Consider the following 21,474-nt stretch of genomic DNA (forward strand, 5'->3'; position numbering starts at 1 on the left):
TCCACAAATTCCGCAAAAGGATCTTTTAATTATAGGCCATGTCCATTTAGACATTAAGCAACAAAATCCCAGCATGACCGATGCATTTGTCTTTAACATCTCCGATATTGATTCCACGTGGCCTTCCAATTGACATGAGTGTCCATTGGTGTTCATTGTTAAACCTTTGGAGCTATATCAGTTTGTGTGGAAATTAAGAGCACGATGACCTTCCCTTGGTGATAACAACATGACCAACAACCATATCGTGTGTTACCAAAAGCCGTCAGCGATAGTCACACCGACAATTTGCTACCTTCGTGGACAAAAGCCTGGCTTTTCGCTGGATCCTAATTAACATCTAGTGTTGTCACTACCATTTGCTGTAGAGATTTTGTTGCACAACATAACAGAAACATTCTTTGTAAATACTCTATGTTGATATTTTGACATTTGGATGGTTCATATACCAATTGTAGCCGAAAAATGATAATGAAACATTTCTGTTTAATATCGATCTATTGTTGGAATTGTTAATTTTCATATTCAATTTTTGTTTGTTTAAAGATGACCATTTTAAATAAAGATTTTAATTTTTTAAAAAGCAAGTGTTAGACTTGTGCTTTTATTGCCACTCAGTTCATATAACCTGTCATTTTAGTCGAGCCTGTAACTTTTGTTGCAGAAAGCTCGACATATGAATAGTGATCCGGCGGCGGCGGCGGCGGCGGCGTAAGTTAACTTCTGAAAAGCTTAATATTTTAGAAGGTGGAAGAATTGGATGCTTCATACTCTGTATATAGATGCCTCATGTTACGAAGTTTCTGTCAGTCACATGTCCAATGTCCTTGACCTCATTTTCATGGTTCAGTGATCACTTGAAAAAAAAGGTCAGAATTTTTGTAATGTTGAATTCTCTCTTATTATAAGTAATAGGATAACTATATTTGGTATGTGCGTACCTTGCAAGGTACTCATGCCCGTCAGACAGTTTTCACTTGACCTCGACATCATTTCGTGGATCAGTGAACAAAGGTTAGAATAAGTTTTGGTGGTCAAGTCCACATCTCAGATACTATAAGCAACAGGGCTAGTATATTCGGTGTATGGAAGGACTGTAAGGTGTACATGTCCAACTGGCAGGTGTCATCTGACCTTGACCTCATTTTCACGGTACAGTGGTTATAGTTAAATTTTTCTGTCTTGGTCTGTTTTTTTCATACTTTCTGCAATGAGTCTACAATATATGTTGTATGGAATGATTGTAAGGTGTACATGTCTAGCGGGAAGATATCATCTGACCTTGACCTCATTTTCATGGTTCAGTGGTCAAAGTTCAGTTTTTGAGTTTTGGTCTTTTTATCTAATATTATATGCCAAAGGTCACTATATTTGGTGCATGAAAATATCTTATGATCTATATATAAGTCTCCCAGGTTTTATTTGACCATGACCTCAATTTCACGGTTCATTGTACAGTGTTAAGTTTTTGTGTTTTGGTCTGTTTTTCTTAAACTATAAGTAATAGGTCAAGTATATTTGTTGTATCGAAGAATTGTTAGCTGTTCATGTCTGCCTGGTATGATTCGTCTGACCTTTACCTCATTTTCATAATTCATTTGGTCTTTGTTTAACTATCTTGGTTAATGTTAAGTTTATGTGGCAGTTGTAATAAATCTTTATACTTAGGGCTATCAACATAATATTAATGATGAGTAAAGTAGGCGAGACATTTCAGTGTGTGCACTTTTGTTTAAATGTGCTTATTTATCCGAGTCCTGGACTGCATTCCAGTGGCTTTCATTCGTTTACTTTTGTGTAAATTTTATACAGATCAGTATTTTTTCAAATGTTTTACCAATATTTTAGCTGCATGTAACATCTTGAACATTCAGAACAGCAAAACAAAATTTATATTTCAGAAATAAATAGCCTTTAGTCATCGACGAATAGCCGATGATTTCAAGAGTTGTTTCTGTTAAAGGATGATTCCTTTTTTTTGTGCAATGCTCTTTCGGAGGCTCGAGGGTAATTTCAGCAAAAATTTTATCATTTTTGTTTTCATTACAAATTTTATTTATTACACTATTAGTTATAACTTTATGAATTGGCTCAAAAAGCAACCCAAAAAATCGAATGATTTTGGCCTCAGATTTATTTTTCAAATGTTTATATCACTGTAAAAGCTCCAAATTGTCTCCCTTTAGTGCAATAATGACATTTTGTTTTGGCATTAGAATTAAAATGTCTTTTTCAACTCATCGGTGACCTATAGATATTTTTCAAATATGCTTTACGTAAACTAAACAGTTGTAAAATTAAATCAATTTCTGTAATTTAGTTCTTTTTTTATTTCGATATATATATCTCTCTATTTCTCCTATTAGTTCAACTTAAAAAAAGTATCTTAACAAAAATGGTTGCTTCTTTCGAGGGCAGATTGTGAGCTTAAGTGAACGATAACCCCATGTTTTTATTTGATTTTTCTATTTAGTATATGATAAAAGTTCATCTATAGAAAAACAAGCAAAATCCTACATGTATATTTAAAATATAATGGATTAATACCCTCCAGTCCCCTCAACGACAAAAAAAAAATAAATAGAACATTACGTTTAAGTATCACCTACAGTATTTTACAACCTCCATTGGTGATACATTATATGTATTTCTGCTGTTGTTTTATATAAGTTAATGTCCTGAATAAACATCTTTATGCGTTTTTGCGTTTTTGCGTTTCAGTTTTTATTGTGAAATTTCTTCAATCAAACAAGACAAACTTTAAATTTCGCCTTAACGATGTTTTCGCGAGAAATCCATGTATTATTATCGAATTACTACATTTAATCATTGTCTAGTGCCCTAAAATGAGATTTTCCGAGACGCTGGGTTTGAAATGGGATACCCTATTTAATTTAAACAATATTTGCAATCTTTTCAAAAAGATGCAGAGGGGAATTTTCGTTCCTTATGAAAGTGTTCGCAAGGAGTTAAATTATAAACTCCTTATAGGATTATCAAAAAGCAACTATTAAGGACCCCCTTGGAATAAAGATCTTCCAAGACAACGTGTTCGAGAGTTTGAGTTTAATACATGACTTTTTAAAACTTAATGGACGGAGCAGGATTATCTTACTCTTCCAGTTAACCATACATCATCACAGTTGCATTGGTTCTTGTTGCTCAGATTTTAAATTTCAATGATTTCGTCCGAGACCACAATTGTCGTCCCTTGATTTTCGTTATTAGTCCCTAGTGATAACAGTGGGTTACTTGCCAATAATTTTTATACCCCTTCCAAATTTATTTCTCCTTGTTTAATGCCTCACATTGTAAGTAGGGGGGGGGGGGGTGAAATTACACTGTAAAAAAATTTGGGTCCAGAATTTTACAGGAAAGTAGTGATTTGGTCCAGCTGAAAAAGGTTAAAAATTAGCACTTCGGAAGCTGTCAAAAGATTTCAAGACACCCTAAACACAAAATTGTCCATATTTTGAGTTAGACGCGATGAAGTTTACTATAATTTTGAAATAATTTGTCCCAAAATTAGTACAACACACTGTAAAAGTTTCATTGAGAAAGCGCAGGTGGGATTTTTTAAATTTTCATTTATGTTCTAAAAGAAATGCACTACGAATTAATTGTGTTCTCGGACCATTTGTTTTGTGGACTGTTGTGTATCTTGTTGTTTTTCATTCAGCTGCGGCTTTGTTGGTTTGTTTCAACCCTTTTTAGTGTGATTATCCTTTGGTACACTTTGCCTCTCTCTTATATATGATATCGCAATAATTATATATATGTGAGCGTTCATATACATTTATATGGATACAATATTGAATTAAAATAGATATAATAATTAGATGAGTGAAAAAAAGAAAATGAAGTAATAATTGTCCGTGTGAGGATTTGGCATTCTTATAAAAAAGAAGATATTATTGCAAATGAGACAACTATCCACAAAAGACCAAAATGACACAGACATTAACAGCATTAGGTCACCGTACGGCCTTCAACAATGAGGAAAACCCATACAGCATAGTCAGCTATAAAAGGCCCCGATAAGACAATGTAAAACAATTCAAACGAGAAAACTAACGGCCTTATTTATGTCAAAAAAATAAATGAAAAAACAAATATGTAACACATAAACAAACGACAACCACTGAATATACAGGCTCCTGACTTGGTACAGGCACATACATAAATAATGTGGCGAGGTTAAAGTCTTTTACACTAGAAATATTTTAGATCTTGTTATATAGACTAATTCTTATTCATTCTGGTCGTAAGTTAGTCTGTCATCCTCAAACGTGTGAGCAATGGTGTACGTACACCAATTTGTAGACTACATGGGATATTCAAAGACTTAAACGAACGTTAAGTCTCAGAGGCATGACTTTTTATTAGTTGTTAGTGGCTTTGAAATAGCTGTCAGATAACTGCGAGTACTCTCAGATCTGTTTATTGTGATTTTTTGTGTCGGGATGTATAAGTACCCGGCCACGTCCACTTGTATTTGTGTCCATCTGATGAGTTAAGCCTTTTTCAACTGATTTTTATAGTTCGTTCTTATGTTGTACTGTTATACCACTGTCCCAGGTTAGGGGGAGGGTTGGGATCCCGCTAATATGTTTAACTCCGGCACATTATTTAAATCTGTGCCTGTCCCAAGTCAGGAGCCTGTAATTCAGTGGTTGTCGTTTGTTTATGTGTTACATATTTGTTTTTCGTTCATTTTTTTACTTAAATAAGGCCGTTAGTTTTCTCGTTTGAATTGTTTTACATTGTCTTATCAGGGCCTTTATAGCTGACTATGCGGTATGGGCTTTGCTCATTGTTGAAGGTCGTACGGTGACCTATAGTTGTGAATGTTTGTGTCATTTCGGTCTTTTGTGGATAGTTGTCTCATTGGCAATCATACCACATCTTCTTTTTTATATGCTCGAAACTTTAGAATAGTTTAGAAATTTATCAAATCAAATAATCATTGAGTGATGGTTTCGTTATTGAAATTCTAAATTGATGTTTAACCGCGCTAAATATTATATATGATAATCATACGAATAAGTCAGGAACGGAGTTTCAATCTGTAATTCAATAGTTGTTGTTTGTTTCTGTATTTGTTTGTCGTATAGTGTTTTGTAAATCAATGGTTTTCTCGTTTGAATAGTTTTATGATTATGTTAAATGGTGTCGGCGTTTGCTACATGTGGAAGTGCACAAATTTACGACATGTTATTGCTTAAACGCACAGTTTCTTCTTCCCGCTAATAATATATAGTCACCATTTGCACTTATATGCGAATGGCCGATTGACAGTCGCTCCAAAATATTTTGCAACATTTCAGTTAAAAAAAAACTTTTTTAAGTCTGGTAATATTTTCGTCATATTTCCAACAACTTTATTTTTCTTAAACATTACAAATATTACAAATATAACAAACAAACAAACTTCATTTTTGGAACACTATCACAAAGTTTACGTAATACATGTGTAGCTATTTATTTAGATAAACTGTATTAATCCATACATTTCGGAATTATTTAGCAACTATATCCAAATGACGAGGAAGTTCGAGGTTATTCAAGTAATAAGATTAAGGAAACTTTGGTTAACACAACAGCATTTTCAACAAAGTAGTTTATTTTTGTTTGACAAACTCGAAAAGAGGGGGAAAAGTAATAAAATGGTTACTTAAGCATTTACTTAATTACAATAAATGCGTTTAATATTTTAGATACAGATACAATATAGTGCATTCGTAAATGTAAAACACTTTTTAATAGAAAATTTAAAAGAGATACATCAACAGTGTTTATTTTAGAATTGCTCAAGTCTGTAGGGCTTATTCCCGATTGTCTCACTTTTTTTTAAATTAAGAGCTCATATTGTCCCACATGAAAAGTTCTGACTGGTCCACATTATTTTATGAGGCGAAATGTTCTTATCCCTTGTTAGATTGTCTCTATGGTTTTGTTTCAGATATATAAGCCAAAATCTACATTTTATGCGATGCTCTTCTTTTAGACATTGCGGCCATCTTAATTATTGGGCGGGGTCATTGGATACTTTTTTGAAACTAAATACCCTAAGGATGATTTTGGCCATGTTTGCTTTAATTTTGCCAGTAGTTTCAGAAGAGAAGATTTTTGTAAAAATTAATGACGCCGACGAATAATGAGAAAATGAGAAAAGCTCACTTAGTCCTATGGTCCAGGTGAGCTAAAAAGCAAAACGGACAAAAAGCAACGGACAAAAAGCAAAAGTGTCGGACAAAAAGCAAAATTATCGGACAAAAAGCAAAACGGACAAAAAGCAACGGACAAAAAGCAAAAGTATCGGACAAAAAGCAAAATTATCGGACAAAAAGCAAAACGGACAAAAAGCAACGGATAAAAAGCAAAAGTATCGGACAAAAAGCAAAATAATCGGACAAAAAGCAAAAGCGGACAAAAAGCAAATCGCGGACAAAAAGCACCGTATCACACGTCGAAGACTGAAGACAAGACGATCGACATCGCTTCTGCCTTGAAATGTGCTTACAAGGTTCTTAGATAGCAGATAAACTGTAAGATGATTATTTTATCAAACATATCTTTTAAAGGGAAGTTTGCTTCATGTTACTGTTTGTTTCAATATTGTGGTTTATTGGTTTCAAGATAATAGTAAACGTTTAATTTGACATCAAAATCGATTTTAAATTAAACACTATGTAACAGATCATTATTGTCGAGTACAGTTTTTCTTTCAAACTCCGTGTTGAAGACCGTACATTGACTTTTAATGGTTTACATTTTTTGAAATTGAGACTTGGATGGAGAGTTGTGTCATTGGCACTCTTATCACATCTTTTTATATCTATTTATCGTGTGAAGTAACAGAAGTCACGAGACAAGGTGCGCCGATAGTGTTGGCGTCTCTTGTTATGCAGACTATGAGGTAGGGGATTTGCTCATTTTTGAAATCCGTACGGTGACCTATATTTGGTACTTTCTGTTTCATTTTCAGTAAGTTTCTTATGATGAGTTCGCTCAGTGGCAATCATATCATATCTCATTTTATTTTTCAATAACTGAATATCTAGTGTATGTTCCCTTTTAACTATAGTAATGGCACTTATCAGTTACTCAATAGTATGTATGTAACTTAAAATGTCTTTAATAAAATTTTGGATTGATTTCACATTGACTTTTATCATTAATCTTCTTAAATTCATACTTAACATATTAATTTTGTTATCTTACTTTTAAATATGCTGCTCATAGTGCTCCTTGTTTCTAGTGACAGTTTAAATACATTTACTCAACCAATTTGATAACCAAGATCATAACATAAATGAAATAATGTAGTAATAATTTATTAAAATATCAGCATCAATTGAAATTCTACAGATTTTGTTTATGCCGAGAACATTTATTATTCATTAAAAAGAGAAGGCAAAAATGTAAATTAAATTTCTTTGTTATTTTTTCAAATTTTCCCATTTTTCATATTGTTTTGATGTTTTTTTGACACGTAGGGAAAAATCATCAAACCATTTTAATGCAATGAAGGTTAAACAGAAATATAACTACTACATTGATATTTGATATTAGATATTTATGAAAGTATATTCATTGATGCAAAATAACAGAAATATTGATATTTCTCTTTCGGATTGTCCTTATGACACTGGTGTGATTGCGTAACGTGTATATAAAGTGTGGTTATCAAGGTTTAAAACTATGGAAAATATATAACTGATTTTTTAATCTTATACATTATTTTACAATATTGTGAATAAAATTTGTTTTTTTTTTTAAATAAATAAATAATTTTGAAGTCGAACGCTTTTTTTTTTTTTTTTTTAAATCAAATTGCATTATGAGTAATTTCAGATGGTGTAGATAGCATGTCAGATGTATGGTGCAAAAGTGTAACTTGAATTGTGTAATGGCACAGGGTGTATGGTGTAATGATTTATGATGGATGGTGTAATGGAATAGGATGTTAGTGGGAAGTTTACACCATCCAAGGACTTCACAATAATGATTCAGTTGTTGATGTAAACATGAGAAGATGTGATTTGATTTGACAATTATTCCTACATAAGAATTTATGACTGTATTTTAAGAATCTTAAATTTTATATTCAATTTAAATTTGAATTTCGTCCTCTATAAGCCTTGCTTTCGTCATGTTTATACGTTACACTGTACAGAATGTTAAAATAAAACAAAAAATTAAAATCTATGCGTAAACTTATATTCAATAAAAAAGTGTTTTTATTTGAATGTATATTGTTTGTTCTATCCTGAAAAACAGAGCTTTTAACCGGGAACTAAATTCATTCTTAGAAATCGCGTCTTGTAACGTGAAATACATACACCAACCATATAATACTACATCGTATGTGGTAAACTCATGGAAAAGTGCATGTAGTAAAATGGTGATAATAAATTGTAAGAAAATGTAAAATATTTTCAAAGATGAGACAATTAAAAAGGCAAATAGGTTAGAATGCTGAGAAACAGAATTAGCCTTACTTGAATTACACAAGAGTATCGCCAAAAATATTATAAAAAGTATAACCAACTGTAGACCTCCCGAATGTAAATGATAAAATAAATAGTTTTCAAATTCCTCAACTAATATATATTTGTTTTCTTCATTTTTAAGAAGTATTTTAGAATATGTAGCAACATATACCAGCACTACACTTACACATATATAAATCGTGAATATCAATTATTCTGTTTACCGGATTTGTTATCACATAAGCAACACGACGGGTGCCACATGTGGAGCAGGATCTGCTTACCCTTCCGGAGCACCTGAGACCACACTTAGTTTTTGTTGGGGTTCGTGTTGCGTATTCTTTAGTTTACTATGTTGTGTCATGTGCACTATTGTTTGTCTGTTTGTCTTTTTTCATTTTTAGCCATGACGTTGTCAGTTTATTTTCGGTTTATGAGTGTGACTGTCCTTCTGGTATCTTTAGTCCCTCTTTTTTAATAGATCTGTTCTGTGTTTCTCCAATATTTCAACCAAATGAAGAACTAGATCTTTTTTCACTGTATTGAACGCCAGAATGACATCAATTTATTTATAACCAAACTTCATCCATAGGATTAAGAAAAGCAAACTTGGAGAAGTTCAAAATTTAGTAAAGCCCATTCCGCTTAGTCAGCTCTTAAAGGCCCAGAAATGACAAAGAGACAAAATAACGACCACAATAATGAACAAATTAATAACGAAAAATAAAACAAATATAAAAGACAGCGACAAATAACAACCACTCAATTACATTTTTCTTATTGGATTCAGGCACACACAGAATGTGGCGGAGTTAAACTAATTAGAGGGTTCCAATCTTCCCCTAACCTGGAACAGTGGTTTAACAGTACAAAATAAGAACAAACTATAAAAAATATATCTAACAAAAAAACAGAGTGGACGTGGACAGATACTTATATATTCCCACAACAACAAGACACTAATCACAGATCTATGTATATTGTATAATTGTTAAGTTTATTTTATAATAAACTAGTAATGCTTGTAAAGAAAATATTTTTTTTCTTGATTTATTTTAGAAATCATAATTCTATTTTATCCTTTTTAATTTTTTTTAAACGTAGGGAAATTCTGGGTTTTGAGATATTGAGTCTTTCTTTAATGCGGCAATTATTGGTAGCCAAACCATTAATAGAGGAATGTATGAATGAATATGAAATGACACACCAGAACAATACCATTTCGAATATTTTAGATTCTTTCTTTATTAAAGGGGTTAGCTTCTATAAATATAGAATGGAAAGGACAATATTTATAACACCGTATCCCACTAAATAAGAAAAAAAATGTCAATTGTTTTACTTCGTTCTTTTTTTAACAATTTTGACCGATGTTCATTGATCCCATAATTTTTATATTGTTATGATATTGTAATTATTATGTTATTTATGTTGGCCTAATTTGTGTTGTATGGCCTGATAGTTGTTTACCAAATAATCTTATAACTGTGCAGTTTAGGAATCACTGGAACATTCACAGAATGATTGGAACTTTCTAGAATGATCCTTATAAACGATGCGTAATTTAAACTTCTACGTTATTCCAGAAACTTCCGTTGTAACTTTCCAGGATTTTCCACAATGTTCCATTATAGAGTGTTCTAGAATTTTCCATGACAACACTATATATACAGACACTAAAGTTAAACTCTCATAATTAAACTTGGACATAGACATTGATAGACATTAGTATTCACAGCATTTGGATTGACACTTTTATTCTACAAACAACATCATACTGGATTGTGACCTTAGTAGTGAACATAATATTCAGATTGGATTCCGAAAGATTTCCGGATACAGATAAAGATAACAGATTGGACTCATATTTTGACAGTTAAGTTAACAGTAATATTTGTGTAATACCTTTTGTAAACTTTTGTATAATAAATATTGTTTAATTTTACTATTGATTTGTGTCTTTTGTTGGCTACAATTTAAAGGCGATTTCTGGCCGTAACAATATGTAAGGATTGACTGTTTTTTTTTTTATTTTTGTCTATGAAGAAATAACATACACAATAATTGTGCACACTGGTTAACCAGCTACGGCTTAGTTAGAAAAAGTAAAATCACAAAAATACTGAACTCAGAGGAAAATCCAATCGGAAAGTCCATAATCACATGGCAAAATCAAATAACAAAACACATAAAAAACAAATGGACAAAAACTGTCATACTCCTGACTTGGTACAGGCATTTTCAAATGTAGAAAATGGTGGATTAAACCTGGTTTTATAGCACTAAACCTCTCACTTTGTTGACAGTCTCATCAAATCATCAAACATATGAAAGTGCAAACTACATCTTTTTAGGTTTTTGATGCTATCTCAAATAGTCATCAACATATCATTCTTCATGTATTAATTCCAAATTTTATTTTTGAAGAAGAAAATCATGCAAAAATATTGATACAATGTATATCATTACCGTTTTAGCGTGCTTCATGACAGAATGACACATGTCAAGATAAACATATCTCTATACCAAAGCATTTTGGTTTGTTGAGAATTAAAGATATGAATATTTTAAGAAGTATGCTGTGTTGTTGGTTTTTAGGTGTAATGCCACCAAAACATAGAACATGCGTTTTTTTTTGTAAAATACTTCACTTTATTTGACAGTCGTAAAACATCTATCGTGTGCGTGTCAATATATATACCATATCTAGAATAAATGTGTTATAAAAGAAATCTATTGGATGCGTTAATGTGAATTGATTTCATAAGTGAACAAAGAGGATATCAAAACTTACATGATTTAGTTCCGATGATGATACAATGACATGTAATGAGATATTTAATGTTAAAAAGAACTGGATAGGAAACCTGTATTCATGCCGTTATGTAGTATCATTTCATTCCAAACAAAGTTGAATTATGCACATTTTGTAAAATTCCAAAATTAACAAAAAGTAATTGGAGAAACAATTGTGGTGTTTTGTCTATTTTCGGAATCGTGTATCCACTCTTAAGTGTTTTGCACTTCATTCTATTCCACTAAACTATTAATAGATATTCAGAGTTGATTGGGTCTTACAAAAACACAAAACTGAAAGATTTTTGGCTTTTAACGACAGTCAACAATGCAAAATCTTTGATATTAATAGTTGAAACCAATATAATATTCAGATTGGATTCCGAAAGATTTCCGGATACAGATAAAGATAACAGATTGGACTCATATTTTGACAGTTAAGTTAACAGTAATATTTGTGTAATACCTTTTGTAAACTTTTGTATAATAAATATTGTTTAATTTTACTATTGATTTGTGTCTTTTGTTGGCTACAATTTAAAGGCGATTTCTGGCCGTAACAGAAATTGGGGGCTCGTCCGGGAGACTGAACATATTTTATTCAAAATTTGTTTAATATTTTTATTATAACTAGCCAACAAAATTCTACAAAATGGCATTTGATGCTGGTAAATTTTTGAAAACGCCAGACCTGGAGAGTTTTGATAATTTAAAGAAAGAGGAACTAGTGTTGCTTGCTAAACAACTGAAATTAGTTTTCAAAGTATCTATGAGAAAACAAATTATAAAAAATTTGGTTATAGACAAATTAGTTGACGAAGAAATTTTAGGTGAAGAGGCTCTTGATCTTAAGGTTGAAAATGTTGACGCCTTTAAGTTAAAACAGCTTGAATTAGAACATGAACTTAAATTAAAAGAAATGGAAATGAAGGAGATGGAGAAATTAAAAGAACTTGAAATGAGGGAAAGGCTAGAGATGGAGAAACTGAAAATTGAAATGGTCAAAGAAGAAAGCAACACTAAAGTTCACTCAAAATCAGATTATTTTGATGCAGCAAAAAACATACGTTTGGTTCCAAAATTTTGTGAAAAAACAGTTGATAAATATTTTCCACAGTTTGAGAAAATTGCTAACAATTTGAAATGGCCTATGCCGTATTGGACTACGATGCTGCAAAGTGTTTTTGAGGGGAAGGCCGCTGAAATATACTCCGCACTTCCATCAGAAAAAAGTTCCGATTATGACACGGTAAAACAGGAAGTTTTGAAAGCTTATGAGCTAGTACCAGAAGCATATAGACAGAAATTTAGATCTTATAAAAAGTTTGATTCACAAACATATGTGGAATTTGCTCGGGAAAAAGAAGATCTATTTGACAAATGGCTTACGTCAAAGAAAACAGATAACAATTTTGATAACCTAAGACAATTGATATTATTAGAAGAGTTCAAACTATGTGTTCATTTAGACTTAAAAACACATTTAGACGACAAAACTGTTGAGTCAATACATGATGCAGCTGTCATTTCAGATAATTATACTCTTTCACATAAAAGAAGTTTCAAGGGTCAAAATGTCAATACTTCCAGTGGAAATTACAAAAATCAAAGCAATGAGCGTACTGATAGTAAGCCTGTTGCACAGAATAAGAGTCAGTCCAGTTATAATATGTCTAGTCCAAAATTTGATACTTTTGAGAAGAAGTCACTGACTTGTGCTTATTGCAAGAAGATTGGTCACCTGATGGCTGATTGTTTTAGACTCCAGAAGAAGAATGAACGAGATAATAAGCCGAAGACCAGTGCTTGTACGACACCTTATAATACCAGTACATTGGAATGCCCTGCGCGTCAGGCTTTTAAGTCCAGTTTTTGTGATTACATGGAGGAATACAAACCCTTTATGTCTGATGGGTTTGTTTCTATTGTTGATGATACCACTCTTCAGCCTATTAAGATTTTACGGGACACTGGAGCTTCTCAGACTTTATTGTTAGAAGGTGTGTTGCCTTTGTCCGAGAATACTTCTGTTGGTGCCTCCGTTTTGTTACAAGGTGTAGAGTTAGGTTGTATAGATGTTCCTCTCCATCGTATTTATCTGAAGTCAGATTTGATAACTGGACCAGTTGTTGTAGGTGTTCGTCCTAATCTCCCTGTTGAGGGTGTTACATTATTGCTAGGAAATGATCTAGCTAGGAACAAAGTGGTTGCTGAACCAATTGTTACCAGTGAACCGGTGGTGGATGTTAAATCACCTGAAGATGATGTTGAATTGTATCCAGCTTGTGTTGTTACTAGGGCGATGGCTAGAAAACAACAAAATCAGAATTTGCAAGAAGACAAGTTTGATTACATGGACCTTTCTGACACTTTTATAGCTGACATTGAAGGTCCTGGTAGCTCAGAAAAGGCCATTACAAGACCACCTAGTGTTAACAAGAATGTTATTATGCCATGGCCAGACGTTAACAGCCATTCATTAGACCGAAAGAATTTATCTGAAGAACAACATAAAGACCCTGAGGTTCTTCAGCTCAGCCAGAGAGCTCAACCACAGGAGGAAGCAGACAAAGTGGCCGAATGCTATTACCATCAGGACGGCATTTTAATGAGGAAGTGGAGGCCTCCTGATGCCACCCCAGAGGAGGAATGGAGAGTGCTATACCAAGTGGTGGTGCCTAAAGTTTATAGGCAAGAAATTATTGGTCTTGCCCATGACACCCCCTTGGCTGGGCACTTAGGTATAAGGAAGACTTGCCTAAAAATATTGCAACATTTCTACTGGCCCAGACTTAGAAATGATGTCGCAGAATACTGCAAATCATGCCATATATGCCAGGTTGTTGGTAAACCTAACCAGAAAATACCACCAGCACCACTTCTGCCTATTCCAGCCTTTGACGAACCTTTCAGCAGAGTTCTAATTGACTGTGTTGGACCTTTACCAAAGACCAAGACTGGAAATGCATATTTATTGACAATCATGTGTACATCTACCCGCTTTCCTGAAGCTATTCCGCTCAGAAATATCAAGACACCTACTATCGTCAAAGCTTTGATCAAATTTTTCACATTAGTAGGACTTCCTAAGTCTATACAGTCCGACCAGGGATCAAATTTCATGTCAGGTTTATTTCAGCAAGTCGTATACCAGTTAGGGATTGCTCAGTACAGATCAAGTGCTTATCATCCAGAATCTCAAGGTGCCTTAGAACGCTTTCATCAAACATTGAAGAACATGATTAGAACTTTTTGTCTTCAATTTGACAGAGACTGGGATGATGGAGTTCACTTTCTACTCTTTGCGGTTCGAGAGGCTGTTCAAGAATCCCTTGGATTTAGTCCCTTTGAGTTGGTATTTGGTCATACTGTAAGGGGACCGTTAAAATTGATTAAGGAAAAGTGGCTTACTGAGCATACTGACTTGAATCTTTTAGACTATGTATCTAGATTTAAAGAAAAATTGTATACTGCTTGTCAAATTGCTCAGAAAAACTTAAAAAATGTACAGAACAAGATGAAAATATGGTATGATAAAGCTGCCAGGGACAGAGTTTTTGAGCCTGGTGATAAGGTACTTGTATTTCTGCCTGTCCCTGGACATCCTTTACAGGCTAAATATTGTGGTCCTTATACAATAGAGAATAAAATTAATGATTTGAATTATATTGTAAAAACTCCAGGTCGGCGCAAACAAAATAGAGTGTGTCATATTAATATGTTAAAACCATATTTTGAGCGTACTAATGTACTATGTGATAGTAAACCAGTTGCCACTTTAGGCATGGTTAACTTTGAGAACAATCATGACAAACCAGATGTAATTGAACCAACTTTTAGTTGTAAAACTATGGAAGAGACAGTTAGATTGAAAAATTCAGAAATTTTGTCAAATTTAGATTCAAAACTTGCACATCTGTCTTTTGATCGTAGAGAAGAAATAAAAACTTTGGTATTTTCTTTTAAAAATCTTTTTCCAGATGTGCCAAACAAAACCACTGCTGTTTGTCATGATGTTGATGTCGGAGATGTTTCTCCAATTAAGCAACATCCTTACAGGCTCAATCCACTCAAACTTGAAGTTATGAGAAAAGAAATTAAATATATGCTTGACAATGATATTATTGAGCCGAGTAACAGTGAATGGAGCTCTCCTTGTCTCCTTGTGCCAAAACCAGATAAAACTTTTCGTTTCGTGACTGATTTCAGAAAAGTAAATTCAGTCTCAAAATCGGATTCCTATCCGATTCCAAGGATAGACGATTGTATTGACAATATTGGTCAAGCAAAATTTGTGAGCAAATTTGATTTATTGAAAGGTTATTGGCAAGTTCCATTGACACAGAGAGCTCGTGAAATATCAGCTTTTGTTACACCAGATGGCTTATTTCAATATACTGTAATGCCATTTGGCATGAAAAGTGCTCCAGCTACATTTCAAAGAATGATCAATAATGTTATAAAAGATTTAGACTGTTGTTATGCTTATATTGATGATCTTATTGTATGTAGTGATAGCTGGGAACAGCATTTAAAACATTTGTATGATACTTTTGATAGATTGTCAAAATCAAATTTGACTGTTAATCTTGGTAAAAGTGAATTTTGTCAGGCCACTGTTGATTATTTAGGGCATACAGTTGGCCAAGGTCAAGTAAAACCTATTATGGGTAAAGTGGAAGCTATTTCCAAATTTCCACCTCCTACAAATAGAAAACAACTTATGAGATATTTAGGCATGATTGGATTTTATAGAAAATTTTGTTCAAATTTTGCTACTGTTGTTCAACCATTGACTCATCTTTTACGGAAAGATTCTAAATTTATCTGGAGCAAAAATTGTCAAAAAGCTTTTGAAAATAGCAAATCACTTTTAATTAATAGTCCAGTTCTGATTACTCCAGACTTTGAAAAACAATTTAAACTTGCTGTTGATGCAAGCGATGTAGGAATAGGAGCTGTTTTATATCAAGAGACAGATGATAATGTTGAAAAACCTATATCATATTTTTCTAAGAAATTAGATAAACATCAGAAAAATTATTCAACTATTGAAAAAGAGTGTTTTGCAATGTTGTCAGCACTTCAACATTTTGATGTATATTTAAATCCCACTGTATATCCTATTCTTGTTTATACTGATCATAATCCTCTCACCTTCATGCATAAAATGAGAAACAAGAATCAGAGGTTGACTAGGTGGAGTTTATTGTTACAGGAATATGATGTAATTGTAAAACATATTAAGGGTAAAGATAATGTAATAGCTGATGCTTTATCTAGAGCTTATTAAATCACTTTGTATGTATTATGTATTTTTGTTCATATTATTAATGATAAGTTTTTGTTACACTAAAACTTCTTTTAAGGGGGGAGGTGTTATGATATTGTAATTATTATGTTATTTATGTTGGCCTAATTTGTGTTGTATGGCCTGATAGTTGTTTACCAAATAATCTTATAACTGTGCAGTTTAGGAATCACTGGAACATTCACAGAATGATTGGAACTTTCTAGAATGATCCTTATAAACGATGCGTAATTTAAACTTCTACGTTATTCCAGAAACTTCCGTTGTAACTTTCCAGGATTTTCCACAATGTTCCATTATAGAGTGTTCTAGAATTTTCCATGACAACACTATATATACAGACACTAAAGTTAAACTCTCATAATTAAACTTGGACATAGACATTGATAGACATTAGTATTCACAGCATTTGGATTGACACTTTTATTCTACAAACAACATCATACTGGATTGTGACCTTAGTAGTGAACATAATATTCAGATTGGATTCCGAAAGATTTCCGGATACAGATAAAGATAACAGATTGGACTCATATTTTGACAGTTAAGTTAACAGTAATATTTGTGTAATACCTTTTGTAAACTTTTGTATAATAAATATTGTTTAATTTTACTATTGATTTGTGTCTTTTGTTGGCTACAATTTAAAGGCGATTTCTGGCCGTAACAATATGTAAGGATTGACTGTTTTTTTTTTTATTTTTGTCTATGAAGAAATAACATACACAATAATTGTGCACACTGGTTAACCAGCTACGGCTTAGTTAGAAAAAGTAAAATCACAAAAATACTGAACTCAGAGGAAAATCCAATCGGAAAGTCCATAATCACATGGCAAAATCAAATAACAAAACACATAAAAAACAAATGGACAAAAACTGTCATACTCCTGACTTGGTACAGGCATTTTCAAATGTAGAAAATGGTGGATTAAACCTGGTTTTATAGCACTAAACCTCTCACTTTGTTGACAGTCTCATCAAATCATCAAACATATGAAAGTGCAAACTACATCTTTTTAGGTTTTTGATGCTATCTCAAATAGTCATCAACATATCATTCTTCATGTATTAATTCCAAATTTTATTTTTGAAGAAGAAAATCATGCAAAAATATTGATACAATGTATATCATTACCGTTTTAGCGTGCTTCATGACAGAATGACACATGTCAAGATAAACATATCTCTATACCAAAGCATTTTGGTTTGTTGAGAATTAAAGATATGAATATTTTAAGAAGTATGCTGTGTTGTTGGTTTTTAGGTGTAATGCCACCAAAACATAGAACATGCGTTTTTTTTTGTAAAATACTTCACTTTATTTGACAGTCGTAAAACATCTATCGTGTGCGTGTCAATATATATACCATATCTAGAATAAATGTGTTATAAAAGAAATCTATTGGATGCGTTAATGTGAATTGATTTCATAAGTGAACAAAGAGGATATCAAAACTTACATGATTTAGTTCCGATGATGATACAATGACATGTAATGAGATATTTAATGTTAAAAAGAACTGGATAGGAAACCTGTATTCATGCCGTTATGTAGTATCATTTCATTCCAAACAAAGTTGAATTATGCACATTTTGTAAAATTCCAAAATTAACAAAAAGTAATTGGAGAAACAATTGTGGTGTTTTGTCTATTTTCGGAATCGTGTATCCACTCTTAAGTGTTTTGCACTTCATTCTATTCCACTAAACTATTAATAGATATTCAGAGTTGATTGGGTCTTACAAAAACACAAAACTGAAAGATTTTTGGCTTTTAACGACAGTCAACAATGCAAAATCTTTGATATTAATAGTTGAAACCAAGATGATTTTGAAAACTTTCAAATCACTTTTTTAAATTTTTTAATTAATAGAAATTGGAAAATATGGTGTAAGTGTTTATGAGAAAAACTCTCCATTCATCTCATAATTTGTAAATAGTAAACATTTATGGGTAAAAGCACGCCCTTTAACACGAAGCCTTGTCTCACACTGAACAGCAACATATTAAAGGGCCCAAAATGTCTTTACTATTGTCTTTGGGTTACATAGAGCCGTATTCATAGGTTACTTATTCATCTTATTTGTAAGGTATTGTATTTTCTTTTGTTTTGTTTTGAACCCTGGGTTTTTCGATCCTCAATTGACTCCGTTTGATAGTCTTGTATATTCTACAAAATAATATATATATAATTCTAGAATTGAATATGAAGGTAGCACAAATATGTACGCATATCAATATGTTTTTTATTATTATGTACAGCAATTATCAAAACCTCGAAATATTGATACAGAGTATTTACAAACAAAATTGTAGTAACTAAAAGTAAAATGTTGTATCTATCTTTATACATGCACCATCACCAAACCAATAAGTACATTCTTCCTTTTTCTTCAATACATAATAAATGTCTTCGTTTCCAGATAAATTTCATCCACAATTACTATTCTTGTTCTGCTTACTTGCTCAACATTCTATCATCGTGTAATAGAAATTAAAATAACGTCCCATCGTTTCTGTCTTGCCAATAAAAGAGGGACGAAAGATACCAAAGGGACAGTCAAACTCATAAATCTAAAACAAACTGACAACGCCATGGCTAAAAATGAAAAAGACAAACAAACAACAGCACACATGACACAACATAGAAAACTAAAGAATAAACAACACGAACCCCACAATGTTCTGATGAACAAATTCAGAATACAGTTTCCTGATTCATTTCCTGATCTATTCAAAATACTTTCATTTTAGTTGCAACTGTGTCAGCCAGCACAACATCATTATCGTCTGCAAACTGACCTCAACAATACCGACAGTACATCGTCAGAATGTGCACTTCATGCATACTTCTCAAATGTCCATCTTGAATATAATTATCTGCGTTCTGTTCTCTCAAGTTGAGAACTAAAGGTAAAACAATTGACATCGCTTTCTGCTTTTGAATGAGCTTAAGATGTTTTTGAAGTGAGAAAATAGTATGATGACTTATTTTCCAAAACAGATCTTTTAAAAGCAAATTCGGTGCGGGTTGACGATGTTAGTGTCTATTTTAACCAATAACAACATAGTAAAATTTGAGTAGTCTGATTTAATTCGAAAAAAGCAGAATAATTGACATTTCAATTCCTCTTTTGAAAGAACTTAGGTGCTAATGGTGTTGTTGTCCCTTTGTTCAATTGATCTATAGAAGACTTTTGAAATTGACCAAGATTATTTATATATTCATTTATTTTTTATATTGACTATCAGTCGCTAGCTGCATGACAGCCACATATCTACTAGCAGTTTTATTTTTGTTTAACCGTCATTGCATTTGAATAGTTTTATATTGTCTAGCTCTTCTTAGCGTATCAAAATAATTAGAACAATAGAACAAGTAAAACTTTGGAAAAAATTATACAGAACATTAATTGACTAATGTTAAAACGTTCTTGGCGAAAACAAATATGTAGGATAGCAATGTTTGTTGATTTTGTAATGAATTGGCAAAACGTTATTTTTGAAATGTTGTGATATTTTTATTAAATTATACCAAAACAGTGAATATATATTTAAAATGGTCAAAAGAAACAAAGGACCAAATTTAAGAAGACATTAAAAAGTTAAATAACAGAATTAACATGATGAGTATAAAGGAATAGTTCACTAACTAGTGAAAATGGCCCCATCCTAAACAATATATCTATTGTAACTTAATAGTTGTATGTGATGTATGAAGCATGAAAACACATGAAATTAACAAATAAATCAATACATTTTCATTTTTGGGTAAATAATGAAAAAATCATTTGAAAAAAAAGGCTGATTTTTTAAAAATAACTGTAATTTCTTAAATATTCAATTTCGATAATTAGTAGTTAGTTGAAATCAACACAAACTAACATGTCATAGTATTCAGACTCAATTTTTGGACTTATTTGGGAATTAACCTGATATTTGGGAGAAAAGATGAAAAATCATAAAAAAATCACAGATTTCTGGGTAATATCCTTATTTTCTTAAAGATTGACTACTATGAATTCATTTCAAGTGAACATTATCAAAAAATTACCTGCCAAAAATTGAGACACAATTTTTATACATATTGTGGTATTCAGCTTCATTTTGGGGGAAAAGCCAAGAAAATATTAAAAAATCACTGATTTCTGGAAAATTATTTTAATTTTTAAATATTTAATTTAATAATTGGTTATTAGTTAAAATTAAGTCAAACTAATATTTCATAATATTCAGGCTCAATCTTGGACTTATTTGGGAATTTAATCTCATTTTTGGGCGAAAAGTTGGGGTATGAATGACAATGCTAATTCATTAAAAGGTTCCAAAATGAAAGATGTAAAACAGTTCAAACAAGAAAACTAACGGCATGATTTATGAATAAATTATGAATGAAATCAATTACATAACACAGTAACAAACGAAAACTATTGTATCCTGGTAAACATAGGAAAAACCTTTAAAAAATCGATACAAAAACAAATACTTTTAACAAAGATACAGAGTGCTCGTGGTCGATTAAACATTCCAACAACAACAAAAAATTAACTACAAGTCTGAGAGTACTCACAGTTACTGAAATCTAACTCACTAAGCCAATTACAAGAAATAAATAATAAATTGAAGGGTTACGAATTTAGAAATTTATTGTGAAGGAATATACTGTTTGACTATCCGGTTGTTTTTCTGATCACACTAATCTTGGCTTATGAAATGAAAATTTAATGTCTGTATTGATCTTCTTAGCGTTTCTTTTATATTTATTCACATCTTTTCAGTCATAGGGCAATACAGGTGATGCAATATTTTATGGACACATGTTTATAGTAATGACCTATAAATATTTTTTGATGTGTTCTTGGATAGGTG

This window comes from Mytilus galloprovincialis, chromosome 2, assembly GCF_965363235.1.
Source record: "Mytilus galloprovincialis chromosome 2, xbMytGall1.hap1.1, whole genome shotgun sequence".
Lineage (NCBI taxonomy): Eukaryota > Metazoa > Mollusca > Bivalvia > Mytilida > Mytilidae > Mytilus > Mytilus galloprovincialis.